Source organism: Gorilla gorilla, chromosome 11 (genome assembly GCF_029281585.2).
Source record: "Gorilla gorilla gorilla isolate KB3781 chromosome 11, NHGRI_mGorGor1-v2.1_pri, whole genome shotgun sequence".
NCBI lineage: Eukaryota > Metazoa > Chordata > Mammalia > Primates > Hominidae > Gorilla > Gorilla gorilla.
Window position 1 is genome coordinate 41,880,260 of NC_073235.2, and position 26,364 is coordinate 41,906,623.

Here is a 26,364-nt window from a genome sequence, read left to right on the forward strand (position 1 = left end):
AGAGAAGAGAGAGAGGAGAGAGAGGAGAGGGGAAGAGAGAAGAGGAGAAAGATAGCAGAGAGAAGGAGGGGAGAGAGAGAGGAGAGAAAGAGGAGAGAGAGAGGAGGGGGGAGAGGGAGAGAGGGAAGGGGGGAGAGAGAGAGGAGGTGAGAGAGAGAGAGGAGGGGAGAGAGAGGAGGGGAGAGAGAGAGAGGAGGGGGGAGAGAGAGAGGAGGGGGGAGAGAGAGAGGAGGGGGGAGAGAGAGAGGAGGGGGGAGAGAGAGAGGAGGGGGGAGAGAGAGAGGAGGGGGGAGAGGAGAGAGGAGAGAGAGAGAGAGATGATTTCCAGAGGCACTTTTATCAATTTTAAATTAAATCGATCAATTTACCTATATAGGGTCTGGTATATTTATGAGGTAAGTTGTCTTCTACTTCCTCTATTAACCTGGTACACTGTTGCTTGCACTGATAAATTTGTCAAATAGAAGTGGCTTGATTCAAATGATGTATAAATCGATCTCTTCTTATATATATTTTGTCCTTTGTGCTGAGGTCATTATATTTGAATTGAAAGGCACTATGTAATGTATTAATGATATGTTGGGGTTTTCTTTGGGCCTTTGCAGACTTTTTTTATGGGGCTTATAGCCCTCATGAATCTTCTTCTTGACTTACAATAACAAAACTTTTTTTTTCTAAACAAGCTGTTTTTAAAATGCCAGAGTATTTGAGAGTTACTTTAGTACTTTAAATTGTGAATAATAAAAATACATTTATGTTCTTTGTATATCTGAGTATCCTCCCAGAACTGTTCATTAAACTTTATCAAGCTACCATTAAAATCCACACATTCAGAGGATAAAACTCAGAGAGCTTTTAAAACTTAAGTATTTAATGCACTTGATTTGGTCTTTTAGGCCCAGGAGGGGGCTAGCTAAGTGCCTGAGATGTTCAAAGTTACCATCATAACAGCTAAGTCCCTTTCTCCCCTCCCTAGGGAGCTGGTAGGAGCTCGATCTTTGAAAAGGGATTTTTAATCTTTTATTCATTATTCTTCACAAAGCACTTGCCTGATAACAGGGTACAACCTGACAGTAGGATGTCCTTTTTCCCAACTTCAATAATCTGTTTTTTTCTCTACCTTCTGTCTTTTTCTCATTTAATGTGACCTCCTCTTTCTCAAACCATGCACACTTTAATTTGGTCATTTTTTTTTTTTTTTGTCTTCTACTGTGGGGATTCAGAGTGTTCAAAACCCTACTTCCAACATCATTGTTTTTCCATCTGTTAGAGCTAAGGTAAACTGACATTACATCTCGAGGTGACCATGTCTACATCTTTTGCTCATAGAATTTACTGAAATTGATTAAGTTTTTTTCTGGGTTGGCCAGGCTGCCCAGACATGAGAAGGGCTAAGTGCTGAATGGTGTTTGCCGAATATTTGCATTGTGTGATTAGCAGAATCATAGAATCTTAGAATGGAAACAGAACTTATCTGTCTTTGGTCAGTTTCCTATCATGAGTCCTTCTCCAATAATTCTATGGAAATGTTTAAATCTTTGCTTTAAGCCTTTCTAAGATTTTAGAGCTCAGTACTATCTACTGAAGCCTTTTACATTGTTGGACAATTATAATTTTATAAAGATCTTTCTCATATTAAGCAGAAATATCATGAGCTACATTTTCCTATTCCCATATTCAGGCAATTCTAATAAATCTAAATGCCTTTGTAAGGCATGACTTAAAAACTGTCCTCACATAACATTTTATTAATTGATGCATTTGTATAGTTTAATAGTATGAGCAATTCACAGTATGGATTAGGTATCTGTATATAGTCTCATTTTAACTCACTTTTATATTGAGAGAAAGAAACAGAAATACTTTATTAGTAATACAAATATAAGAAAATATTGAGGGGATAAATAGCCCCTATCATGTTGTAAGTAAATTAGTGCAAACCAAAATATTAGTGTTCTGTTGTAATTTTTAAATCTAGCTAGTTCCTGGAGTTTTTATAACTTATACAAATGAGAATGAACACAAAGATTGTTACAATCCAGAGTTTTGGTTTAATTTCATCTAAAATAAGTACTGTGATATTGAATTTTAACAGCTTGCTAAGAGTGAAGAATTCTTTTTGTTGTTATTTAATCACCTCCAAATGTTATTTATTGAGTCCCTGAAAGCATTTTCTTACAGTATCTAGATTTTCCTCAGAGATCTCATTTGTGCACAACCCCTACTTGTCTCAGCTTATGAAAGCTGATACGATCTCATCTGAAAGTAATACTGCGGGGAGTCATTTGTTTCATAGAAATAAGCAATATCATCATAGAATACTGTGGGGCACAGGATGTGATTTTAGGGGGAAAAGCATTTTTCTTGAGTACAAATAAAAAAATGAAATGCATTATCCATATAAAATATCAAATGTATTTAAAAATTTACATCTTGAAAATTAAACCAAATAAAATCTCAAAGAAGAGGGTAAATTACTAATAGATGAAATGTAGAATTTCATTTTTTTCACATTTACTCATTTCATTTTCCGCTGTTTATCTTTTATTCATTATCTTTCCATTTCTACTGTAACTTCAATTTTCATAGAAAAGCTCAGATGTGAAAAAAAATAGAAACATTATAGTATTGATATTAGAAGCTCTTGAGCTAAGCAGATCAGGGTCCAAATCTCAGAAGCACCACTTTCCAACTATACAATCTTGGCTTAGAGTCACAATTCTGTAACTCCAAATGCATGCAAGTGAAATCATTTTGACAGCTATTAGTGCTCTTTACCAAATATTTACAGTATCTGCTTTCTGGGCAGAGGGTACGATTGCATTGCCTTGCCACCTCATGTTTGGATGGGGGCAAATGATTAGTTCTGGTCAATTGCTTATGAACAGAAGTGACTTGCATCAATTTCAGATCAGAATGTTTAACTGTCTGCAAAGACTTCACAGAACACCCATTTTTTTTTCTCTCAAGATAAATGTAAATGGTAGCTTCTTTGTGGCCCTTCCACCAGAAGTGAAGAAGCCTGGTGCAGAGCCTCTACTTGACCTATGATAGATATGCTGCTGGAGAAGAAATCAACCTCCTGGTATGATATGCTATTTAGCTTTGGGGGCTGTTTCTTACTGAAGTATAATCTAGCCTACTAGTTTTGAAATAGTCATTAGCATTGTATCTCATCCATAGCAAGAGCCTAGTAAATAGAATATTGAAGCAGTGTATCTAAAAAGCATACTTTTCATGGTTTTTGTTTTTGTTTTTTGAGATGGAGTCTCCCTCTGCAGCCAGGCTGGAGTGCAGTGGTGCAATTTCAGCTCATTGCAATCTCCGCCTCCCGGGTTCAAGCCATTCTCCATCCTCAGCCTCTCGAGTAGCTGGGATTATAGGCATGTGCCACCACACCCAGCTAATTTTTTTGTATTTTTAGTAGTGACAGGGTTTTACCATGTTGGCCAGGATGGTCTTGATCTCCTTACCTTGTTATCCGCCCGCCTTGGCATCCCAAAGTTCTGGGATTACAGGTGTGAGCCACTGTGCCTGACCATGGATTATTTTTTAATACAACAAAGAGAAAAGACTTGCAGAAACCTCTCTGCCTTGGTTTAGGTCTGTTGAACATATTGAATCTTTAATATTGTCAAAACCATGCAACGTCAAAAAAGGTCCTGATACATTTTAATAGGTCTAACTAGAGTTGAGTGTTCATTTTTATGCAATCTCAGGAGATTTTATGGAGTTCTTTAGGAAATCTTTCTGAGTCAAATTTAGATTGACAACTAGCCAGTTTTTAAAAGTTTTGTATATATTTTTGGTTTCTCAAAAGGTACCATTTATTCATTTGCAAGTCTGTATTTCAATAACTTCCTGTCTGCCAAAGATCTAGTTTAATGCTGTAAAGTAATCCTACACATCACAACCCATCTGTGTTTCCCAGAGATACCATAACAAAGTATCACAAACTGAATGGCTTGAATGGCAGAAATTTATTGTCTCCAACTTCTGGAGATTATAAATTTGAAATGAAGGTGTCAGCAGGGCTGGTTCCTTCTGACAGCTTTGAGAGATGATCTGGCATGTGCCTCTCTTCTAGCTTCTGGTGGTTTGGTGGCAATCTTTGGTGCTCCTTTCTTTGTAGATGTGTCATTCCAATCTGCCTTCTCCTTCATATGATGTCCTCTCTGTGTGTCTTCACATTTTCTTGCCTCCGTGTATGTCTATCTTTAGTCCAAATTTTATCCTTTTTAAGGTATCAGTTATATTGGATTCGGGCCAATCCTAATGAGCTCATTTTTATTGAATTACTTATGTAAAGACTATTTTTAAATAAGATCACATTCAGTGGTACTAGGAGTTAAAACTTCAAAGTATCTTTTTGGTGGGACAAAATTCAGCCCATAACACCACTATATTAATTGGCAATACTAGTCGAAGTGTTTACTGGATAGCTCTGTATGTGATGCCAACAAACAGTGAGTGCGTAAAACAAATGTAACTGAATTATTACTAAAGATAACTCCATAATATGCACCATGTGGATTATAATCTATGGTGCAAATCCACTTTCTCTTCCTCACTTTACTGAATCACCTGAGAGATAGAAACACAGAGAAAGTGAAGTAGGTGGCTGGGATTTTCATAATTCTCAGTATTGAGTGTGTGTATATGTGTGTGTGTGTATGTGTGTGCATGCACACACCCACAGGATTGTATTTCCTCACCACCTCATGTTTACATAACTTTATCTTGTCTTCATATTTGAATTAGGATGAATAAATACTTGCATTCTTTGAGAGAGTCACAGTATCAAATTACCTTTCGTTTTCTTAACAAAAATAGTTTTCTTAATGATAAAAGTTAAGGTCCATTTTCAAAATTAGTTTGCTGAGCCACAGCAATCTTTCCATAAAAGATAACATTGACCTGCAATTTTATTATCAACCACAAAAGTAATACCTTTTTTCATAGCTCTTCCTCAATGCCCAATAAACTGTGGGTTAAGAAAGTTTCAAGTAGGCCAGGTGAGGTGGCTCATGTCTGTAATCCCAGCACTTTGGGAGGCCAAGGTGGGTGGATCATTTGAGGTCAGGAGCTCGAGACCAGCCTGGCCAACATGGTGAAACCCTGTCTCTACTAAAAATACAAAAATTAGCCAGGTAGTAGTGGCATTACCTGTAATCCCAGCTACTCTGGAGGCTGAGGTGGGAGAATCCCTTGAGCCTGGGAGGCGTATGTTGCGGTGAGCTGAGATCAGGCCACTGTTCTCCAGTCTGGGCAAGAGAGTGAGACTCTGTCTCAAAAAAAAAAAAAAAAAAAAAAAGTTTCAGGTAGAGAAAATGAGAGAGTAATAAGAAGTATTCTGCCTGCTGGTACAAGTAGATGATAACAGAGAAGAGAAGATTTACCGTGCCTGCAAGGTCAAAATGTCAGCTTTCCAGCTGGCTCCTAGAAAATTCCTGATGAGGTAGCATCCGTATGCAACAGTCATGTTTGGCTACTTAGAGGATTTTCTTTTCTTTTTTTTTTTTGTTTTTGTTTTTGTTTATTGAGACAGAGTCTTGCTCTGTCGCCCAGGCTGGAGTGCAGTGGTGCAATCTCAGCTCACTGCAACCTCTGCCCCTGGGTGCAAGCAATTCTGTGCCTCAGCCTGTCTGGAATTACAGTTGCCTGCCACCATGCCTGGCTTGGGGTTTCACAATGTTGGCTAGGCTGGTCTCAAACTCCTGATCTCAAGTGATCCGCCCATCTCAGCCTCCCATAGTGCTGTGATTACAGGCATGAGCCACCACGCCCAGCCTACTTAGAGGATTTTCTAAAAGTTATAATTACATGAATATGGATTGATCATCTTGAATGAATTTACTTTTTATTAGATAGTCTCCTCTCAGTATGACAAGAAGGTTGAGGTTCATTTTCTAATACAGTATACATAACACACCAATAAGAAGAGGTATTTCTATGCAAGAGTAAAGAGGTGAGTTTGGGCCATCTTTATTCACTTTGAGACATTTCTTATGCATGTAACCTTAAGCACTATGGTGGGAAATGGGGGCTTATAGAGGAAAACAGCATGCTAAACATGTTTAATGACACAAAATGGTACATTTGCAAATTTAATCCTAAATAGTAACACTTGATTGATGAGTGGATTATTTACCTAGAATTGAGTACTTCTCCAGTGAATGTTTAAAATAAGAGAGCATACTCACCTTTTAAAGAAAATATTCAAGATTTTCTTGTGTTTAATATTAAAAGAATGTGTTTCAGAAGTACCTGAAAATATTTTTCTGCAGAGGATTTACAAATTATATGCACAAATTTATCCTAAAATAATCAGAACTGAGAAAGTATGCTAAGAGTTCCATTTTAGGCTTATAAACTGACTAATGAATAAAAAGCATTTATTTAATCAGTGGTCTGAACTCATATTTACCAAGAATATTTATTTTTATCTACAATGCTTGGGAAATACTTTTTCTTAAAGCCAATAGTCTTGTGGAGTGTTCAGCTTAAATTGTTTTGTGTAAATGAAAGCTGAACTTTCAACCTTTTCCCACCCCCTTAAGGAAAGGAAGAAATTGAAATCCATTATGTGAATACAGCTATTTAAAACAACATGGAGTTTCAAGCTAACACAGGCGATAATAAGAATGCAGGGCTGGACCACAACTAAGAGATCATGCAGTCTATTCCTTTTACTTTTGGAAAGAGTTAGCTTAACCCACAAGAGAAAGGTAAAGAAACAATTCTGAAACTTTGAAGCAACGAAGATTCCATAAGTTCTACAACGTCTCATTTCTCAGTTCTTCTTTTTTTATATATACTTCAAGTTCTGGGATACATGTGCAGTGCATGCAGGTTTGTTACATAGGTATACATGTGCCAGGGTGGTTTTCTGTGCAAAAGCTCTTTAGTTTAATTAGATCCCATTTGTCAATTTTGGTTTTCATTACCACTGCTTTTGGTGTTTTAGTCATTAAGTCTTTGCCCATGCCTATGTCCTGAATGGTATTGCCTAGGTTTTCTTCTAGGGTTTTTATGATTTTAGGGCTTATGTTTAAATCTTTAATCCATCTTGAGCTAATTTTTTATAAGGTGTAAGGAAGGGGTCCAGTTTCAGTTTTCTGCATATGGCTAGCCAGTTTTCCCAACACCATTTACTAAATAGGGAATTCTTTCCCCATTGCTTGTTTTTGTCAGGTTTGTCAAAGATCAGATGGTTGTAGATGTGTGTGGTTATTTCTGAGGCCTCTGTTCTGTTCCAATGGTCTATATATCTGTTTTGGTACCAGTACCATGCTGTTTTGGTTACTGTAGCATTGTAGTATAGTTTGAAGTCAGGTAGTGTCATGCCTCCAGCTTTGTTATTTTTGCTTAGGATTGTCTTGGCTATATGGGCTCTTTTTTGGTTCCATATGAAGTTTAAAGTAGTTTTTTTTCTAATTCTGTAAAGAAAGTCAATGGTAGCTTGATGGAAATAGCACTGAATCTATAAATTACTTTGGGCAGTATATCCATTTTCATGATATTGATTCTTCCCATCTATGAGAATGGAATGTTGTTCCATTTGTTTGTATCCTATCTTATTTCCTCGATCAGGGGTTTGTAGTTCCCCTTGAAGAGGTCCTTCACCTCCCTTGTAAGTTGTATTCCTAGGTATTTTATTCTCTTTGTAGCAATTGCGAATGGGATTCCACTCATGATTTGGCTTTCTGTTTGTCTATTATTGGTGTATAGGAATGTTTGTGATTTTTGCACATAGATTTTGTATCCTAAGACTTTGTTGAAGTTGCTTATCAGCTTAAGGAGTTTTGGGGCTGAGATGATGGGGTTTTCTAGACATAGGATCATGTCATCTGCAAACAGAGATAATTTGACTGTCTCTCATCCGATTTGAATATGCTTTATTTCTTTCTCTTGCCTGAATGCCCTGGCCAGAACTTCCAATAATATGTTGAATAGGAGTGGTGAAAGAGGACATTCTTGTTTTGTGCCAGTTTTCAAAGGGAATACTTCCAGCTTTTTCCCATTCAATATGATATTGGCTGTGGGTTTGTCATAAATGGCTCTTACTATTTTGAGATACATTCCAGCAATACCTAGTTTATTGAGTGTTTTTAGCATGAATGGGTGTTGAATTTTATCAAAGGCCTTTTCTGCATCTATTGAGATAATCATGTGGTTTTTGTCATTGTTTCTGTTTATGTGATGGATTATATTTATTGATTTGCACATGTTGAACCAGCCTTGCATCCCAGGGATAAAACTGACCTGATCGTGGTGGATAAGCTTTTTATTGTGCTGCTGGATTTGGTTTGCCAGTATTTTATTGAGGATTTTTACACTGATGTTCATCAGGGATATTGGCCTGAAATTTCCTTTTTTTGCTGTGTCTCTGCCAGGTTTTGGTATTAGGGTGATGCTGGAGTCATAACATGAGTTAGGAAGGAGTCCCTCTTTTTCTATTGTTTGTAATACTTTCAGAAGGAATGGTTTCAGCTCCAATTTGTAATTCTGGGAGAATTCAGCTGTGACTGTGTCTGACCCTGGACTTTTTTTGATTGGTAGGCAATTAATTACGACCTCAGTTTCAGAACTTGTTATTGGTCTATTCAGAGATTTGACTTCTTCATGGTTTAGTCTTGGGAGGGTGTATGTATCCAGGAATTTATCCATTTCTTCTAAATTTTCTCGTTTATTTGCATAGAGGTGTCTACAGTATTCTCTGATGACAGTTTGTATTTCTGTGGGATCAGTGGTAATCTCCCCTTTATCATTTTTCATTGTGTTTATTTGATTCTTCTCTCTTTTCTTCCTTATTAGTCTGGCTAGTGGTCTATTTTGTTAATCTTTTCAAAAAACAAGCTCCTGAATTCATTGATTGTTTGAAGGATTTTTTTTTTGTGTGTGTCTCTATCTCCTTCAGTTCTGCTCTGATCTTACTTATTTATTGTCTTCTGCTAGCTTTTGAGTTTGTTTGCTCTTGCTTCTCTAGTTATTTTAATTGTGATGTTAGGGTGTCGACTTTAGAGCTTTCCCGCTTTCTCCTGTGGACACTTAGTGCTATAAATTTCCCTCTTAATACTTCTTTAGCTGTGTCCCAGAGATTCTCGTATGTTGTGTCTTTGTTCTTATTGGTTTCAGAGAACTTATTTGTTTCTGCCTTAATTTTGTTATTTACCCAGTAGTCATTCAGGAGCAGGTTCTTCAGTTTCCATTTAGTTGTGCAGTTCTGAGTGAGTTTCTTAATCCTGAGTTCTAATTTGATTGCACTATGGTCTGAGAGACTGTTTGTTATGATTTCTGTTCTTTTGCATTTGCTGAGGAGTGTTCTTCTTCCAATTATGTGGTTGATTTTAGAATAAGTGCTATATGGTGCCATCATCACTATGAAGAAACTGCATCAACTAATGGGCCAAATAACCAGCTAGCATCATAAAGACAGGATCAAATTCACACATAACAATATTAACCCTAAATGTATATGGGCAAAATGCCCCAATTAAAAGGCACAGACTGGCAAATTTGATAAAGAGTCAAGACCCATCGGTGTGCTGTATTCAGGAGACCCATCTCACGTGCAAAGACACACATAGGCTCAAAATAAATGGATGTAGGAATATTTACCAAGCAAATGAAAAGCAAAAAAAAAAAAAAAAAAAAAGCAAGTGTGGCAATCCTAGTCTCTGATAAAACGGACTTTAAACCACCAAAGATCAAATGACAAAGAGGGCATTACATAATGGCAAAGGGATCAATGCAACAAGAAGGGCTAACTATCCTAAACATATATGCACCCAATACAGGAGCACCCAGATACATAAAGCAAGTTCTTAGAGACCTACAAAGAGATTTACACTCCCACACAATAATAGTGGGAAACTTTAACACCCCTCTGTCAATATCAGACAGATCAACAAGACAGAAAATTAACAAGGATATTCAAGACTTGAACTCAGCTCTCGACCAAGCAGAGCTAATAGACATCTACAGAACTCTCCACCCCAACTCAACAGAATATACATTCTTCTCAATTCTTTACACAAATATGAAAAGATAATTTATTTCTCAGCAGGCTAACTCTAATTTCTTTTTTTTTTTTTTTTTTTTTTTGATGCAGAGTCTCAGTCTGTTGCCCAGGCTGGAGAGTAGTTGCACAATCTTGTCTCACTGCAACATTTTCCTCCCAGGTTCAAGCGATTCTCATGCCTCAGCCTCCCAAGTAGCTTGTATTACAGGCTTCTGCCACCACGCCCGGCTAATTTGTGTATTTTAGTGGAGATAGGGTTTTGCCATATTGGCCAGGCTGGTCTCGAACTGCTGACCTCAGGTGATCTGCACAACTTGGGCCTCACAAAATGCTGGTATTACAGGCATGAGCCACCATGCCTGGTCAAATCTAATTTTTATATCACATCTTTTAGTATAAGGCTTCTTAAATTTTAAAGTTTCATAAAAATTACCTGAATATCTTGTTAAAATGCAGTTTCTGATTCAGGTGGTCTATGGTGGCACGTTTTTCAGGTTTCTCATTTCTAACAAGTTCCCAGTGATGATGCTGCTGCCTGGTCCGGGGACCACATTTGGGGGTGTGGTAGCAATGCTCTAGAAATGGGAAATGTAGATCTAGAAGTACTCTAAGATGACGCTTAGCCTGACACATTTGTTTTATTAAAGGATTTCAGCTACTTTGGTAGATAGCTTTCTTTTTCTGTTTCACGTATTCATTAAAACAATTGTAAAATATTCAATGGCAAACAGAATCCTAGTATTTTGTATTTTTGTATGTAGCACAGAGGCTGTACAACCACCAAACAAAATGTTACAGAGCAGTGCAAGGATTTCGCCAACAATGTATATGACAATGTCATATTGAATAATATTAGGCAAAACATATAGGTTTGAATTAGCCAATAGCCATATCATTTGTTACATACAGCCATTATACACATTTATATGTTGCTGTCACTTGTTAACTATTGAGACACTGGAGTTTCAAATCCCTGTTGATGGCTGGACATTAAGTTGGTACTTGACAAGATAAGTTTAGATTCCTTTTTCAACTTTAACATTCTATCATGTGGCATGACAGTATTAAAGAACTTGCTCACATTCACGTAACTGTCTTGCCTTAAAGATGGGAACATAGCAGCTTTCAGTTTAAGTTAAGTGCATTATGTAGCCTCTAAACCTTCAGTCATTCAAATGGTCCTTTCCTTACCAAGAGACCATAAACATATATATAAAATTGGATCTTACATTTGATTTTTGAAAACATTGGAAGTACTTTTTACAATTTTCTTAGCTTGTGTCAAGTGGACCAAACACTTTGATAAATAATTAACATTTCACTTTGTGAATGTGTCATCATCTAGGCAGAACTATTAAAAATGCATTTTATCTAGGCAGGTTTTGGATAGTCACATTGTGGAAAATGTCCCTTAATACATGAGAATTTTTAAAGAAAAATGTGCTTTGTTGGTGTAAATCTCTTATCTAGTAGCAGGTTCCTGTATTTCCATTTGGATTTTTCTTAATGCCCATTTTCTCTATAGTATGAGACTTCTTACCACTATTTGTTACAAATCATATTATACATGCATGCTATTACAATCCCCACTTTTCAAACAGTTATTGTTTTCATTGGGGAAATTGGGTTTATATTCTCCTGAATTTTTTAATTACTTGAGTATGTCTTCAAGAAGTGGGGCATAGAATGTGGATATGTTCTAAGACTGCCTGCTGCCTAATCCTTTCATTCATCTTACATTGGTATGTCCAGGAAATATGGATGCCATTTCCAGATCATGGAACTAAATGACTTAAATTAAATGTCCATTTTTTTCAAACAGATGTCACTACTGATAGTCATCTGTATTTTGTTCTATTGAATATTGTCTATTCTTTTACATCTTATAGATTAAATATACATAATAATAAAATCTGGTTAACAAAAAGGTACTTGATGATACTAAAATAATTAGAGGCCTTAAAAATCTATCACTTTTAATATGAATTACTTTTCTATTTAAAAGCACCAAGCTGATTATGCTATAGTGAATCTATTAGTCTGAAAGTGTACAGTCAATGGAAATTGAATATAAGAGAATATCAAATATATATCATAAGATTGAGAGGTTACATACTCAGTAATTGATATGGTTTAGCCTTGTCCTCAAACAAATCTCATCTTGAATTCCCATGTGTTGTGGGAGAGACCTGGTGGGAGGTAATTGAATCATGGGGGGCAGGTTTTTCTTATGCTGTTCTCATGACAATGAATAAGTTTCATGAGATCTGATGGTTTTAAAAATGGGAGTTTCCCTGCACAATCTCTCTCTTTGCCTGCTGCCATCCATGTAAGATGTGACTTGCTCCTCCTTGCCTTCCGCCATGGTTGCAAGGCCTCCCCAGCCATGTGGAACAGTAAGTCCATTAAACCTCTCTTCCTTTTGTATACTACCCAGTCATGGGTATGTATTAATCAGCAGCATGAAAGTGGACTAATAAATTGGTACCAGTAGAGTGGGGTGTTGCTGAAAAGATACCCCAAAATGTGAAAGTGACTTAGGAACTGGGTAAAGGCAGAATTTGGAAGAGTTTGGAGGGCTCAGAAGAAGACAGGAAAATGTGCAAAAGTTTGGAGCTCCCTAGAGACTTGTTGAATGGCTTTGACCAAAATGCTAATAATGATACAGACAATGAAATCCAGAGTGAGGTGGTATCAGACAGAAATGAGGAACTTGTTGGGAACTGGAATAAAGATGACTGTTGTTATGTTTTAGCAAAGAGACTGGTGGCATTTTGCCCCTGCCTTAGAGATCTGTGGAACTTTGAAACTGAGAGAGTATCTCGCAGAAGAAATTTCTAAGCAGCAAAACATTCAAGATGTGACCTGTTTGCTGTTAGAAGCATTCAGTTATTAAGGAAGGAAAGCATAAGAGTTTAGAAAATTTGCAGCCTGACAATGTGATAGAAAAGAAAATTCCATTTTCTGAGGAGAAATTCAAGTCAACTGCAGAAATTTGCATAAGTAATGAGAAGCCAAAAGTAAATCCCCAAGACAATAGAGGAAATATCTCTAGGGCTTGTCAGAAGTCTTCACAGCAGCCCCTCCCATCACAGGCCTGGAGGCCTAGAGGGAAAAAATGGTTTTGTGGGCCAGGTCCAGGGTCCCCGTGCTGTGTGTGTGCAGCCTAAGGGCTCGGTGCCCTGCATCCCAGCAACTCCAGCTATGGCTAAAATTGGCCAAGGTACAGCTCGAGCCACGGCTTCAGAAGGTGCAAGCCCCAAGCCTTGGCAGCTCCCATGTGGTGTTGAGCCTGCGAGTATACAGAAGTCAAGAATTGAGGTTTGGGAACCTCCAACCAGATTTCAGAGGATGTATGGAAATGCCTGGATGCCCAGGCAAAGTTTGCTGCAGGGGTGGGTCCCTCATGAAAAACCTCTGCTAGGGCCATGCGAAAGGAAAATGCAGGGTTGGAGCCCCCACACAAAGTCTGTACTGGGGCACCACCTAGTGGAGTTGTGAGAAGAGGGACACTGTCCTCTAGACCCCAGAGGGTAGATCCACTGACAGATTGCACTGTGTGTCTGGAAAAGCAGCAGATGCTCAATGTCTGCCTGGAATGCAGCCAGGAGGGAGGCTGTACCCTGCACAGCCACAGGGGCAGAGCTGCCCAAGACCATGGGAACCCACATATTGCATGAGCGTGACCTGGATGTGAGACCTGGAGTCAAGGGATATCATTTTGGAGCCTTAAGATTTGACAGTCCCACTAGATTTCTCACTTGCATGGAGTCTGTAGCCCCATTGTTTTGACCATTTTCTCCAATTTAAACCAGCTGTATTTACCCAATGCCTGTACCCCCTTTGTATCTAGGAAGTAACTAACTTGCTTTTGATTTTACAGGCTTATAGGCAGAAGAGACTTGCCTTGTCTTGGATGAGACTTTGGACTGTGGACTTTTGAATTAATACTGTAATGAGTTAAGACTTTGGGGGACCATTGGGAAGGCATGATTGGTTTTGAAATGTGTGGACATGAGATTTGGGAGGGGCCAGGGGCAGAATGATACGGAAGAGGTAAGGAACAGATTTTCCTCCTGAGTCTCTGTAGGGAGTGTGGCACTGCTGACACCTTGATTTTGGCTGGCCTCCAGAACTGTAAGAGGGTAAGTTTCTGTTGCTTTATGCTACAAGGTTTGTGGTTCTTTGTTATGGGAGCCCTAGGAAACTAATACAAATGGTATTCAAAGCAGTAAAGAAGTGCTTATGAGCATTAATAATGATCAGAAGGTGTCTAGGAAAGAGGGTGGGCAGAGAGTGGAGGGAACAGCATTGCCAAGCCCTGGAAGTGAGAAGGGATAATGGCACGTTTAAGGTAGAGCAGTGAGAGAAGTTCAGTACAGCAGATCCTGACAGTTCTGAAATGATTCTTTTTTCCTTCCTGGCCAGTGTTCCAGAAATTATACTTTACTCTTTACGTAATAAAGAATATCAACAAACTATGCAACAGAAAGCTTCACAGTCAGTTTTCTACACCAAGGAGAAGTATAAAAATTCACTGCTTTTTGATTGTTTTAGAGCTTAGTCTCCAGCTCTTTCAGAAAAGAACAACGTAGAAGGTAACAGTGAAATCAGTAAGTATTGTGTTTTTTCTGAAATTGAGCAAATTGAAAGCAAACTCAACCCAGTTCCTAGATCACAACTCCCGGAAAATAATTGACTGGGTAACTCGAGCTCAGCCAAGGGGCCCTTCTCAGCCAATCAAAGGAGAGAGCTTCAGGAAGACTTATGACAGCCTCCAAATCCAGGTGGAACACAAAAGCCCCTGCAAGATACTCTTAGAGAACAAACTCAGTAATTCCAATCTTTGCTTTGGGAGCAGAATATCCTCAGAAGCAGGGGATGCACACCCACAGCACTTACAGCTGAAGGCCTACATTTTATTTTCACTTGAGGGCTTTCCTGGTTGGAACACTGCTGTCACATTACACCTGTCCCTTAGAGATACCACTGTGCTTACAATACTCTCTACCATGAAAAAAATACTTGTTCATTCGGCATATTGAAGAGAGGGAAGGCATAAACATAAACGCTTTGCAAAATATTAAGAAGGAAGTGAAGTGAATTTAAGAAGTTAATAACAACCTTGCTGATAAGGCACAACAAATGGGTTATAACTAGAGTTTGCAAGCCTATTAATAGTCTATGGATGTTCAGGAAAGGGAGATAGCTGCAATGGGCTAGTTATATTTTTCAGGCATCTCACAGCAATTCCTTCTTTTTTAATATCTGGGATGCAAACCCACATGTACTGTACAAGACTTCATTTCTTGATCAAAAATAAGGTTGATTTCTGTTCCAAGATTATATTTGCTTACTGAATAATTGGTAGGGCTTTATTGATGATCTTTTAGAGACACTCATTCCACTCATTCTCTCTGTCCAGAATGTGGCTTATTTAATTTCTTAATAATATAGCAATAGCTGAACCATGCCAATTCGTATAACAATCACAAAGCAAAAACAACACACACACACACACACACACACACTGTATCCAATTATCAACTTTAAAGCAAAAACTATCCTCCCCACGATATCTTCACTATCTTCTTTCTCTTATATTTTCAATTCCTAGCAGTAGATGTACTCATAAAGGAATCACTGAGAATAGAGTTTTAAAATGCATTACAATTTTTTCAAATCCTGAGATTTAGTTCTTTTCTAATTGTCACACATTGTGAAATGAGAGAAAGAAGCTTTGAGCAGATGAAATAAGGTAAGGGCTAATTTTGATTAAGGAAAATTACATGATTCCTTAAATCTGTAATATGAGGCCTCCAGGGGATGTCACCTTGTAGAATTTTATAGCAAGCACTGGGTAATTTTACAGCAACCTGAACATATTGAAAGCTGAAAATAATGTTGAGTTGTTCACTAGGGTGCTGAAAAGATGAATAAGAAGCAAAAAATTAAATTAAACTTATGTAATTTACTAGGATGACATAGTTTTTATATACATCCAATGGATTAGTTTTTTTTACAAAGGTTTATCTACTTTGTGTTTGGAAAACCATGGGAAGAACCTTTTCAGTTTCTGGCTGAAAATCATGACTGAGTCTCTAAAAATATCGCAGCTATATTAAGAAGTCACAATAAGAGAGGGAATTTATAGGCTAGTACGTAGAATACATTAAATATAATTCTATGGCATTCTTATTTTTACCAAAAATCACAAGTGAATATATTCTGAGTCCATGTAGTATCACAAATAACCTTAAGTTGCCATCATTTAACTTAGTGTCCCACATTTGTATTAGAGGCACCAACATGAACATTACCCTCTCTTTGCATATCATTAGTTCTAATTTGTCAAATTTCCCTTTGCGCTTTGATTTCTTGGTGGAGAAAAAAACATGACAAGATGATATTCTGTCCACTGTATAAAAACCTCCTGAATAAAGGCTCAAATTAAGAAATTGAAAGGGAACTGGTTGAGGGAGGCATACAAAGGCCCATATCTTTTCTATATAGTTAGCATACCATATACTTAGTTTGTGGAGAGTTGGTTTGTTGGTTTAAAATCATAGTGTCAAAGCATGCACAGCTGTTCTGTTTTGTTTTTCAGAAGCCTGGGGGTCTCTTTTATATTTCCCTCTCTTATGACCCATGTTAAGTAAATATTTAAGTTATCAGAAGGGTTGTCTAAAATATAACTGGTCTCACCAGGCACGGTGGCTCACGCATGTAATTGCAGCACTTTGGGAGGCTGAGGTGGGAGGATCAGGAGGTCAGGAATTCAAGACCAGCCTGGCCAACACGGTGAAACCTCGTCTCTACTAAAAATACAAAAATTAGCTAGGTACGGTGGTGTGGACCTGTAACTCCAGCTACTCAGGAGGCTGAGGCAAGAGAATTGCTTGAACCCAGGAGGTGGTGGTTGCAGTGAGCCGAGATTGCACCACTGCACTCCAGCCTGGGTGACAGAACAATACTCTCCATCTCGGGGGGGAGAAAAGAAAAAAGAAAATATATATATATAGTGATCTCTACACATCCATGTCACCAACTTTCCACATAGAGATAGTGATCTTTTTGAAAGTTAAATTTCACATTGCAGATGTTCTGTGTGTGATACTTCAATGTGTTTTCTCCTGCTCTTAGGGTCAAGTCCAAAATTTCTTACATAACTTATAAGCCCAAAAGAATATCAGCCCCAAATTCAACTCTATGTACTCCTTGCACTGTTCACAGTGATACCTGGGTAAACTGTTGTGGTCATTGATTAGAAGATGGAACTATTACCAGAAGAATATTGGATGTGGAATTAGGTATGCTGGAACAAAAAGAGCATGAATGGTTACAAAGCCCAGGTGGTAGTTATAGGTCACATCAGTTTACATATACGTATTTTACTGACATGAACCCAGTTCTTATAACTTTGCCTGGCTAAAAGAGTTGGAAAGAAGGAAGCGTCTACAAAAAGAATTGAAGGTGCTTCCCTGAATTTTATGGTAACAAATGGAAATGAAGCATGATTCAATATAACATGTGGTTGGTAGTTCTTACCCTGGCTAGTTGTTGGTAATAGAGATTGGTTCTGTGCTCTGCCCCTCTCTGTGTGTTCCCTTGGGTAGTCATTCCAGATCAACTTGCTCATTTATAATGCTGTGGATAATAATGCTTGCTTTCACCAAGCCATTGTAGAAGATGAATGTTTACTGTGTGTTTAAGATTAGAAGGTAAAAGGTGGTATGCAATCAGAAATGGTGTGTTGAAAGGTTATTAATGATGCTCAAAGCTAAGAGGAGAGGGACAGGCAATTCTCTTTAGGGCTCAGTAGCGTTTAATGCCAGGCAGGAGCACACTTATTTTTAGATATACATTTCCCTGTTCATTGAAGACAGGATTCATAAAGAAAAACAATATTTTGACATGTAATAGGATTACAATTTTTTAGAAATTAGGTTAAAATCGTCAAGAAAAAGAAACATCTGAATAAAGGTCAGATGCGAGGCTAACACCTATAATCCAAGCAATTTGGGAGGCTGAGGCACGAGGATCTCTTGAGCCCAGGGGTTCAAGACCAGCCCGGGAAATATGGCAGAACCCCATCTCTACAAAAATATATAAAAATCAGCCAGGGATGTTGGTGCATGCCTGTAGTACCAACTACTGGGGAGGCTGAAATAAGAGAATTGATTGAATCTGGGCTGCAGTGAGCTCTGAGGCACTGTACTCCAGCCTGGACGACACAGTGAGATCCTGTCTCAAAAGAAAAAAAGAAAGAAACATATTCATTGAGCAATAAAAAGTTGTCTGTGTGATCATTAAAAAAGTATTTTAGTTAAAAGATGCATAACACATTTGAGTTATAAATAAATTATGTATATATGTTATACACACACATAAATTTACTTATTTCCATAAGAAAGAAGTATGCCAATTAGGTAACGTTACCTTTTTTCCCCATCCCGTTTTCCTAAATCATTTTTGTACAGATTCTTGGCTGATCAGTGTCCCCAAATCATTCTCATTGAATCTAAGTGGAATTATAACTATGTAATTCCACGTAGCTTCACCTGTTCCAACCCTAGTCCATATTGCTGCACTGAGAGAACCAAGTCTGGCAAAAATCAGGGCTCACACTCTGGCTGCCATGTAAGAAGGCTCACGATTTCAGACATCTAGGATGCTGCTATTTAAAATGCTCACTTTGGTATCTTCAGGGCTTTGGAGGACTGTACTTGTCCAGCCTTCAGAGAACAGAATAGGCTTAATTGCAATCTAAGAGAGAAGCAACAGGTCTGCCTTATTCCAAAGCTCTCAAACATAGATGATCAATTTTACACATTCCTATGAAACCCTGGAACCCAATTCTCATTGCTTCTCTTTTTGACTGTCCAGGTTCCCACCCATATCTTGCTCTGGTTAGTCACAATCAGAATCTTCACAACCACAATCAGAATCTTCCCACAGCCCTACCTGCAACACCTGCTTGTCTCTGCCATTACAATATAAGGTATGGTTTGATTCTCTTATGCACTGTGTTTGGTGCCCATGCAGTCCCTCATGAGTACCAGCTGATTTTCTTCTGTGTGTGTATAAACGATATCATGTTCCTTTAATTCAAATAATAAAAAGATATATAATCAGCACTGTATCTTTGAGTCACAAGGTTTAACATAGACTTATCTGAATTATTCTACATCCTTGTGACTTGGGAGGGGGACATGTTTATTACTTTTTCTTTTACAGCTTGAAAGTATTCTTTTCAAGTGTTCATTTTGTCCTGTGCAGCAATCTCTAATTCACTCCATACCCAAAGTTGACTAGAATACTTTAATCTATCATGATTAATATCAAGGATTCTATAATTAAAACACCTCATTTTGATGGGTGGTTTCCTCACTTCCTATCTGTGACATTGGGCAAGTTACTTCACCTCTCTAAGCTTATCTGAGCCTATTTTATAGCATGCACCAAAAAGCTATTACATTATGGCCATTGTTTTTACTCTAGCTCAGCATAGCTCTGAAGACTGTTAAACATTTCACTTTTTATAATACTGTTTCTTAGACTTTATTTGAGTATAAATAGTTTATACCTTCATTAGAAACATTATTAGATCACTTTATCAGTCTGCTTGGGCTGCCATTAAAAACATACCATAGACTAGGTGGATTAAACAACAGAACTTTATTTCCTTACAGTTCTGGAGGCTGGAAGTCCAAGATACGATGTCAGCAGGATTGATTTATTCTCATGCCTCCCTCCTTAGCATGTAAAGACTGTCTTTTTGTGGTGTCTTCATGTGGTCTTTCCTGTGTGTGTCTGTGTCTTAATCTGCTCTTGTTATATGAAGACCAGCCATATTAGAAAAAGGCCAGTCCTAACTACCGCATTTAAGTGTAATTACCTCTTTTAGGGCCCTGTCTCCAAATACAGTCATATTCTGAGGTATTGGGGGTTAGGACTTCAACATTTGAATTTTAGGGGGACACAATTTAGCCCAAAACAATCAGTATCTCTGAAATGTCTAAATTCAGGAATTTAAGATTTTTTTTCATTGAACAGGAACAAAATAAAACTAAACATCAATGACAAACAGAGGCAGAGAGAATAACTACTAATGTAAATGTAATTTTTTTTTCTGCATTGGCTTCCCTTGTCTCTTCTTTTCAGTGAAGTCAATGAAGCCGTTGCCCTACATTTACTTTTATTATACCACAGAAAATCTTCCCTTTGAAGCCCAGAGCTTATATCAAGGCTAGTTTAACTTGAATATGACTAATTTACCATGTCTCTTAACAGTAGCTTTTACAATCTGGCACCTGACCCAGAACCTATTTCTGGAAGATTTTAACCTATGTGTAAACAGCACATAACAGACACTTTCTCTAAGGCCTATGAAGGAATATATAAATTGTTCCATATTAATAATGATGATGATAGCAAATCCTTCTATAGTGCTTTCTACATGCCAGTCACTATTCTAAGCACTTCACAGGTATCTGCTCTTTATTCCTTTTGTGGGCTTTAAAGTTCCTATTGTTGAGAAATGCAACATTAATTTTTGTACTGTCAAGAGATTCCAGGAAGAGAAATTTTAAAATGCTGTGGCTTTTGTTGAATGTATGACCAACCTCCTATCAACTTAAGAATATCTTGCAGAAAAATGTGAGGTTTTATAATTTATTCATGAGTTTTTAGTCATTTTTAATTGGAGACAATGAAGTGGTTATACCAAATGAAAGGCCTACAAATTAAATTTACATTTTTCTAGACATTATACTAATATATGCTTATCAAGTGCTAAACTTTTTATATCATCTGCAGTAAAATGCTTAGAGAGAGGAGGGTGATAGTGCTAAAACTGGTTGAAAATCTGACACATATTAGACATTGAGGTAACAGACTTGTCCATGGTCACAGAACTAAAACATGGTGGAGCTCCCTAATTCCATGCTACAATTTTAAGCTATTGGTAATATCCTGCAAGTTGTTTTATTACATATAAATCCAAGCGGAAACACTTAGAGAAATTGATTAAAAGAAAAACGGTTGAGCTTAATCAAACAGTACTGTTGAAAGGCTGTTTTATTTTATTTGCAGAACATTTTATGTTAGCCACTATCCTGTTATAAGGACTTGTTCATTGTGAGTATGCGGCACTATAGTAATTGGATATAAAGAAGAATGTAGAACAGCAGGTGTACAATAGAAATTGCTCTTTGTAGTTTAAATAAATTTCTAAGAGCTACCATATATTTAATTCTTATTCCATGATAGGTACAAGGATAGAATTTTACTTACTTAGATTTCTTAAATCTCATGCAAATAAGTACTTTTAAAACCAATTTTCAGGCTGGACACAGTGGCTCACACCTGTAATCCCAGCACTTTGGGAGACCTAAGTGGGAGGATCATCTGAGGTCAGGTGTTCAAGACCAGCCTGGCCAACATGGTGAAACCTTATCTCTACTAAAAATACAAAAATTAGCTGGGTGTGTTGGCATGCACCTGTAATCCCAGCTACTTGGGAGGCTGAGGCAGAAGAATTGCTTGAACCTGGGAGGCATAGGTTGCAGTGAGCCAAGATTGTGTCACTGCACTCCAGCCTGGGCAACTGAGTAAGACTCTCACTCAAAAACAGAAACGAAAACCAAAGCAAACAAGAAAAAACAATTTTCTATGTCTATGTTGGATAAATTTAAGTTTATTTACTTTCATATCAAAACAAACACCTTAATTTGGGACTAATGTAATAGTTTGTAATTGATTTTAACCTCCTCCAAAAGATACTATAAGAATAACTCATATATTAATCATCCTAAAATATAAAATGTGGTGTCATTTTCCAGTTTTTAAGATTTCATAGTCCTAGGAATTCAAGTCCAGGCAGCACTGAATGTCTCTTAACCTTAGTCCACTTATCTTTCATGCCTTGGGGCCCACTGTTTCACTTGGTTTCAAAAAAATACCTCGGCTCAGCGTATTATTGTAGATTCGCTAGTGAAATCCATCTGCTTTTTCCTCTCTTTTTTCTCACATGATTGTCTTGCCTCACAGACCCTTCCATCATCTTCCAAGTGAGGAAACCTATTGAGGTATCAAGGGCCAACTTCAATGAAAACTTCCCCGACTTCCTCTGAATGGATTTGAGCTCCTCTTCTAAATTCCTCTAGCTCTTAGTTGTTATATGCTAATAATATTGATCTCATACTAAAGCATCTCATTACATTTCAGTGCAGAAATAATCCTGCTTATTATCTTATAGATCTATAGATCATTAAGCACTGTGTCTGTCACACAAAGGAAATTTTTGATAAATATTTCCGGGGAAAAGGCAATCAGAAAATGGGAAGTAATAAAAGAATGACATTTGGTGCTGTGTCCTTCCTCTTATTTCTAAAATAAAATACATAAAAATTTGGTTTTTGCTAACATAACCATCTGAAGTGATATGACAGGCCTTTGGCTAACTATCTAATGATATACTAGCAATTCACAAAAATTTGGGGAAAATGAACATATATTCACTAATTCACAAGTAGTCACCCATGCTAGATTAGAAGACGAAGAATTGAGTAAAAAATGGACCCTATTTTAATTATGTTACAGCCTACTGATAAATAAATAATCCCAGTATGGAGTGGTAAGTCCCATAATAAATATCTACAGAGAGGTCTCTGGAAGCACAGGGAAGGACCGTCTGGGTTTGACAGGGGATATTAGAAAAAGTTTCAAAGAACACATGACATTTGTTCAAAATCTTGAAGGATGGAGATGAGTTTGCCAAGCAGAAAAGAATAAAACATTATTTTATCACTTGAGAAAGGGCCTGCTCATAGTTGGTAAATTCAGGATGTGATATTTGGAGAGAGAGGATATTATGGGGTGAGAAAGGAAGGGAGTAGCCATGTTGGGGAGGAATCAGAGAGCCATGCTAACAAGTTTAACTTTTATTGCATGCAAGATGGACAGCCATTAAAAGGTTTTAGGCAGGAAAGTGATGTGATCAGATTTACAGTATGCTGAAGAATAAATTAATGTGATGAGCCAAAATCAGAGGCAGGGAGGTTAGGGGACTGCAGCAAAGCTTAAGGGAAAGGCAGTAGTAATAGGATGTGCAGGAAAAAGTAATGCAGATTGCAGAAACTTAAAATGGGTGAAAGAAAGAGAGAGAGGCAAAAGATTGACTGTGGCTTATAGTGTTTGATACATAATAATGCCAAAAATCAAGATTTGGATTAAGAGGGAGATCTAGTGTGAGGAAGAAAGAAAATCAGTTAGCATTGCTGGTTTTTATCTGATTCTGTAAAATCAACAACTGTCCAGTAAGCAGTTATAAATATTTTTTCTGGCACGAGTTGAGACTCAGCTAAAGATATATATTCCAAAACCAATAGTTTAAGCATGGAGGTAAAAACCTCCATGCATAGAGGTATATGAAATTGGCTATGGACATTTCTGAGAGAGAAAAGGGCTAAGTATAGAGTCCACAAAGAAGACTAAAAGGAAGGTTTTGAACTCAGCTGAAAATTAAGGAAAAAATATTGTCATGAGAAAAAGAGTGAAGACAGTTTTAAAGAGAACGTGCTATGGTTTGGATGTGGATTGCCCTCATCAAAATTCATGTTGAAATTTGATCCCCAAAATGTCAGTGTTAGGAGGCAGGACCTAATGGGAGGTATTCAATTCATGTAGGTGGATCCCTCATGAATAGATTAAAGCTTTCTCCCAGGAGTGAGTTCTTTCTTTCAAGGGAATGAATTAGTTTCCACAAGAGCAGGTTGTTAAAAAGAGTTTGCTTCATCTGTTTCTCTCTCTTGCTTTCTCTCTTGTCTTGTAATCTCTGCACATGCCTGCCCCTCTTCCATTATCTTCCATGAGTGGAATCAGCCTGAGGACCTCAACAGATGCACCTGCCCAGTCTTAAACTTTCCAGCAATCTGAATTGTGAGCCAAATAATTTTTTTATAAATTATCCAGCTTCAAGTATTATAGCAACAAAAAAAAGGTAAGCAACAAAAAATCAAGTGAGACAAAAAGTCTCCATAGTTCTTGATACCATGAAACATACAAAGGAAGAATTAGGAAGATACAAAGGGAAGACAAGGGCTTCAAGGACACTTTTACAGGTGATATATACATCTAGACTCTCAACTGTGCTTATGATTTTACAGGTATATGCATATGCTCAAACTAATCTAATTGTATACATACATTTAGTTTTATATGTTTGATATGTGAAGTTCTGAATATCAATCACACATCGATAAAGCTGCTTAAAAAATAAAAATAAAAAATAGAAGCATACAACAAGTCAACTGGCACTTAAATTAGATAGTGGAATTCTGTGTATCCCTTAATCTTTATCACTTATTTTAAATTTAAAGTCATATTATTGTCTGTATCTAGACCAAGAACTTTTCATAAGACAAGATGTACTATTACATCTTGTATATATAAATGTATATATAAAAATTCAGCAGAGAACATTTATCATGTATCTATTTCCTATAGACTTCTGGACATTTGGAGATATTTTAGAAAAAATATAATAGTCACAAACTCGATTCAAAAGAAGTTATTATTCATTAAAAAACTCTCCTATTTTTTCCATGTGGCATGGTAATTTAGTTTGTATCAAGAAGCTCTGATATAGGGTCCATTTACTTCATCAAGCATCTAACTAGCATCTAAAAATGGATGCTTTCTGTCCTTCACACAATTGAACTTATCTGTGGCAACCGTCAATCTTCCTAAGGTGCCTCCCAGGAGACTACCAATCGTCACACAAAGCAGAGCCCCAGAAGTCTTTGTGTGCTACTAACTGATCAGATTATGCTATTTATTCCTGTCATTCTCCATTTCTTTCACTGCTACTGACCGTATAACAGGCTGGCAGACAGCTCTGCATTTATCACTCCTCCATCTATAAGAAAAAGGATCATAATTTAGAGTAACTCATGTAACTGGTACGATGAATGTCACAGGGGTTTGCTTGACTCCGTTTTACTGATTCTAACATTCATATTGGTCTGAACCACCCCTTTATTCCTAGGAACTTTTCAGTGTATGTGGAGGATCTTCATATTTTCTTATGCAACACAAGCCAAGTCTCCACAATGTACATGAAAAATTATAATATATCTCCATTGTTGTTTTTTTGTGTGTTTACCTCAGTGAACTATATAAATTTTTTTCATTTGAAGATAATTTTCTATTTTTTTAAGCTGAAGAAACTTCAAACTACAACTTGTGAAATGTTATTACTTCAGTGAAACTCATTTATTCTTATTATTCCACATTTTTTTTTTTTGAGACGGAGTCTAGCTCTGGCGCCAGGCTGGAGTGCAGTGGCATGATCTCGGTTCACTGCAACCTCCACCTCCTGAGTTCAAGTGATTTTCCTGCCTCAGCCTCACAAGTAGCTGGGATTACAGGTGTGCACCACCACACCCAACTAATTTTTGTATTATTAGTAGAGATGGGGTTTCACCATGTTGGCCAGGATGGTCTCAATCTCTTGACGTCCTGACCCACCTGCTTCATCCTCCAAAAGTGCTGAGATTATAGGCATGAGCCACAAGCCCAGCCGACATTATTTTTCATATCGTAACTGCTCTCCAGAGCTTTATACAAGGTGTGCAAAATTACCCACTATGTATACTTCTCCTGTTATAATTTTTATGGCCAACATGATCAACATGTGCAAATTGCATGTACCAGTCTGATTCCTTAACTGCGATAATTGGATTCTCCATGTAATTAATTACAGGTAGCAATGACGTTTTGAGCACCTTATACGGGTGCTGGAGAGTTTTGTTTTGTTTTAGTTTTGTTTTCTAAATATGAAACAGCATTAAGAAAGTCTAAGTTCTTGGAGCCACACCAGATTATAGGGGTGCCTTTCAACAGTAAATAGCAATTTTCATTGTCACACCAACCACCTCAGGACAAGGAAATCCCCAGAGGAGATTCAATGTTTTTAACTTTATAAGCCAAGAAATTAAACATCTCTTTATTACTAAGTAATGTTCATTGGTGTTGGATTAGAATGTGATACAGTTTAAGTAGTATATACACTCTGGGGTATCATGAACAGTGACTGCCCAACTGCAAAAAAAAAAAAAAAAAAAAAAAAAAGGAAAAAGAAAAAAAAAAGGAGTTTAATCCATTCTACATGATCAGGTAATCAGGAATCAGACTCTGCATGCTTAAAGCCAAAATATGCCTTCCAAATATGTGCGCGCGCGCGCGTGTGTGTGTGTGTGTGTGTTTGTGGGTGAGTGAGTGAGTGTGTGAGCCACTTCTGAGCAAAGTGGCAGACTGGATGGTTGATCTACTTATCC

General features: G+C 37.5%; 1 long non-coding RNA gene across 1 annotated transcript in view; it reads left to right on the plus strand.

Moving 5' to 3' along the window:
* The window catches only part of LOC134756640 (uncharacterized), a 143,876-nt gene that overhangs the window by 105,232 nt on the left and 12,280 nt on the right, over nucleotides 1-26,364 (plus strand). The window contains exons 5-7 of the long non-coding RNA XR_010129564.1: nucleotides 2,971-3,085; nucleotides 18,911-19,025; nucleotides 23,909-24,026. This is a non-coding gene — a long non-coding RNA (uncharacterized lncRNA). The remainder of the gene's footprint in view (nucleotides 1-2,970; nucleotides 3,086-18,910; nucleotides 19,026-23,908; nucleotides 24,027-26,364) is intronic.